The following is a 3,929-nucleotide window of genomic DNA, read 5'->3' as shown; positions in this document are numbered from 1 at the left end:
CTATCATAAGGGACTATCAACTAAAATCTTGAAATGTAAACTTGCAAGTGTATCGAGTTTTAGCTATAACATCAATGCAATGAATAAAGTGATAAAACCGTCATTGGAATCTAAACCGAGCACTCCCATAATAATTGGATGAAAATGTGCAGGGGAAATTAAATGGTCAGTTCTCTTAAATACACAAAAATAGTATAAAATGCAATCCTTGATATCTGATAACAAACTTTTTTAAACTTACTGGCGTTGTTAATGATACTTGATAAAAACCCAAGCACTGCTGAATATTAAACTTAGAAACAAGTGTTTCGAAAGCAATACTGAAGAATTCATATTCCATCATAAGCTCCTAACAACTTTCTGTAAAAGCAATTTAATGAAATCAACAAAATTGAATAGCTGTCGATCTTATGAACATACGATAGAGATTTACGAGAAATCTTTTCAATTGTACACGATTGGATCTGTAGACTCTGTGCTGGGGCCGGTAAGGCCATACAGTGGCGGAGTGCATCAGGAGTAATACACAGTTACATCATGAGGTACGACAGAGATGAAGAAAAAACGTTGGTAAAGTATGAGATTAAAAAAAAAAAAAAAAAAAAAAAGTTCAACTAGAGGCCGAAGGAATGCTGCAAAGCCCTTGAGTAATGCCTACAGTGCACCTCATGAGGTGCTCTAAAGCACCCCATTCACGATCAGTAATTACTGAAGGAATTCCTTCAGTGTCAGAACTAGGACGTCCACTATCGGTCAGTGCGTTCATCAGTGTAGGATAGACTACCGTGGCGATTAGACAATCGAAATGGCTTCCTCTATTTTTTGTGATAATGAGTTACTGTTGATGAGATTAGGGCTTGTTGCGGAGCATTCTACTTTGAAGAAACGAATTAAGATTAAATCAAAATGGAATGGTGTAAGGATTGGCTACAGGGAAGGGATTTAAAATCACATATTTTTGATGGAAGAACGGAGATTTGAACCACAAGACTGGCTTAATTATTTATATTCCTTCTCCTCGTGTTTGCAATAATTCAGCATATGAATTACCTTTTGTTTTCATAGGAGATGGGGTATTTGCGCTTAGAAATTATTTCTTAAAACCATTCAGCGCAAGAAAGTTGAATCACGGAAGAAAAATATTCAATTGTAGACTATCTCGTGCTTGAAAGGTCGTAGAAAATGCATTTGGCATTTTGACATCTAGGTTTAGGATTTTCCATAGCTCCTTAAAATATGGACTATAGAAGTTGCGAAAAGATTGTGATGGCATGTTGTGTTCTGCACAAATTTTTGCGTAGCACTAAGAAAGACAACTATACAGATTTAAATGTTGTACATCATGATGATGTAGTCTCTCTTGTAGGCTTAAATGCAGGTTACGATAGACATGCATCACAAGCTAGCCTGCATTCAAGGGAAATATTTAGAAACCTTTTTTTTTTGCAATGAAGGAGCATTATGTTTTCAAGAACATATGATTGCTAAGAACTATTAAACACTGTAAAACAACTGCATTTTCTCAGGTTTTCAGAAAGACCAAGAAGTAAGCTGTGACTTACTATATGGGGCCAAATTACATCTATTAATAAAGTTTTATATTGTGAACCATCTGTATTTTTGATAATATAACTTTTTTGTTTGATAAATAATTAACAAATAATGTGTTTCTTACTCATGTGCTTGTAAATTCAGGTGGATGTTCTAATAGCTTCTTAATTCTTTAAAAACATTAAATCTTCATAGTAAGTCCAAGTTGGCGTCTACACATCATCTGCCCCAGTTCCAAACTGCATAGAATCTTCGACTTTTTTGCTTCTTTCCCGAAATTACTCCTGTAGATGTTGATTAAGTGTGTGGTTGCATCAGGATACTTTTCTTCAAGTTTTTTTCTGCTAATTTTCCATACGCTTCGTTGTTTTATATTTATTCAGATAATGTTTTGACTTCATTTGCCAAAGGCATGGCTGTTCTTTGTATAACTGAAAAAATTTTCCCCAAAATTCTCTATCTTCCAGCACCTTAACTACTTAAACCTCACTCAAATCGATGCACCAACATTCTTCACACTCTGGCCATGTGGTTCACACTGATAACTTAACTGACTGGTAGCCATTCACGGTCAATGTTCCCTTCAGTGCGCGTTAGCCCCGCTTCCAAAATCAAGCAGAGTTTTGATTCTCATCAGTGTAACTGACAGTTGTACTGACAGGCCTCAAACAACTCCATTCACAATCATTTTTGCCAAGTTTGAAGGAATTCCTTCAGTAATTACTGATCGTGAATGGCTTGCTTAAAGGCTCTTAACCCCATCGGTTGAGCAGTAGGTTTGCAAGAGAAACTATTACAAAAATCAAACGGCAAACCGCAAGCTGAAGAACAAACAGAACGACCATCTTCCTTAAATAAAAGATTGAAAAAAGCCCTCCAACCTTGTATAGGTTTTAAAGCGCTAGTTTTCAAAAGTTGCTATGATACTGTGCACACAATTTACGTTTAACGAAAAAAGGAGAGAGAGAAAAAGGCGACAACGACCATGCAAGATTTACATGATTGATTGATTTAGTTATCAATTTAACCGATATCCCTTTAGCTATGAAGAGTTCGATGAAAAGTCGACTGTGACACGTGCCGATATACACACACATGTTCTGGGTGAATAACTATGCATGGATATTATTAATATATATATATATATATATATATATATATATATATATATATATATATATATATATATATATATACATACATACATATATATATATACACATCTAATATTGTATCAAGCTTGATAGAAACCCCTTCACTTACACTACAAGAAAAAAAGAAAAAAAAAATCAGAAATTCTCCGTAAAAATATACTGTTCTCAGCAGTATTCCAGTAAAATACAGGCGACCGTAATTTTTACCCTACTTTGTTATTAACTTTTACGGGCTGGTGACTGTAATGTCACACCTTAATGTCAATATATAGTTTAAACGGCAAATGCCTGGCAATATTTATTCCTAGATTTTTTTTCACTGTTTTGCGGCAAAATTTTTATCTGTATGTAGGATTTGGCGATGGCAAGTAACAATAAACGTGACGAACAAAAAGACTAAGGAATCCCCCCCCCCCACATGCATACACGGTTGTCAACTTGTGCAGTTAGGCAAAAATACTTTCAATGGTATAGTAGGGGCTACTACCATAGAATGCGTAATGTATTTGATGGATATGGTATCAGAGAAAGAGGATATGGAAGAAGCTCTACTACTTGACTATCCATCAATATGTACCTAGAATGTTAACGGTATTCGGAATAACAACTCCGTCTTAACAAATACGAGCAAAAAGTACAAGAGAAATCTTAAACAAGCACACTGAGAAAAAAATCGATGTCACCATCAAAATGGAAAATAAAAAATCAGGTTGGTGACATACTGGAATTCAAGACAAATTCCCAACCAAAACGCGAGAAGAAAAAGCATTCTGCGTGGTCTGAGAGAGCGATAAGCGACATAGTACTGGCCCCGAATATTTTAATTTTTCAAATAAACATAACACTACCTCTAATACTTCCAAACAATACCTGCTTTTCATATAACCAAAAACTAAATTCAATGTCCTACATGGACCTATGTATAGGTATAGTCTTCAATATATACTTTATATTCAAATTGCAACAATAACAAAGAATGAAATATAAAACACAAACAGATCCAACTAAAGAACGCAGGTAAAAGTAGATATGAAAAGTGCAATTTAAAAACAAAACCAAGCAAAACTGCGGTCCCCCCCCCTTACCAGTAGCGAAAGAGAACTATGTTAATGCAGTGCAAACAAATGGAGAAGATCTGCAATTTCTACCACCTCAAAAGGTAATTACAAAGATAATGAGGATTGCGACATTTCCAAGACATTAAACCAAATGTTTACTAATTCA

This window comes from Palaemon carinicauda, chromosome 31 (assembly GCF_036898095.1).
Source record: "Palaemon carinicauda isolate YSFRI2023 chromosome 31, ASM3689809v2, whole genome shotgun sequence".
NCBI lineage: Eukaryota > Metazoa > Arthropoda > Malacostraca > Decapoda > Palaemonidae > Palaemon > Palaemon carinicauda.
This window is presented reverse-complemented; position numbering follows the sequence as displayed.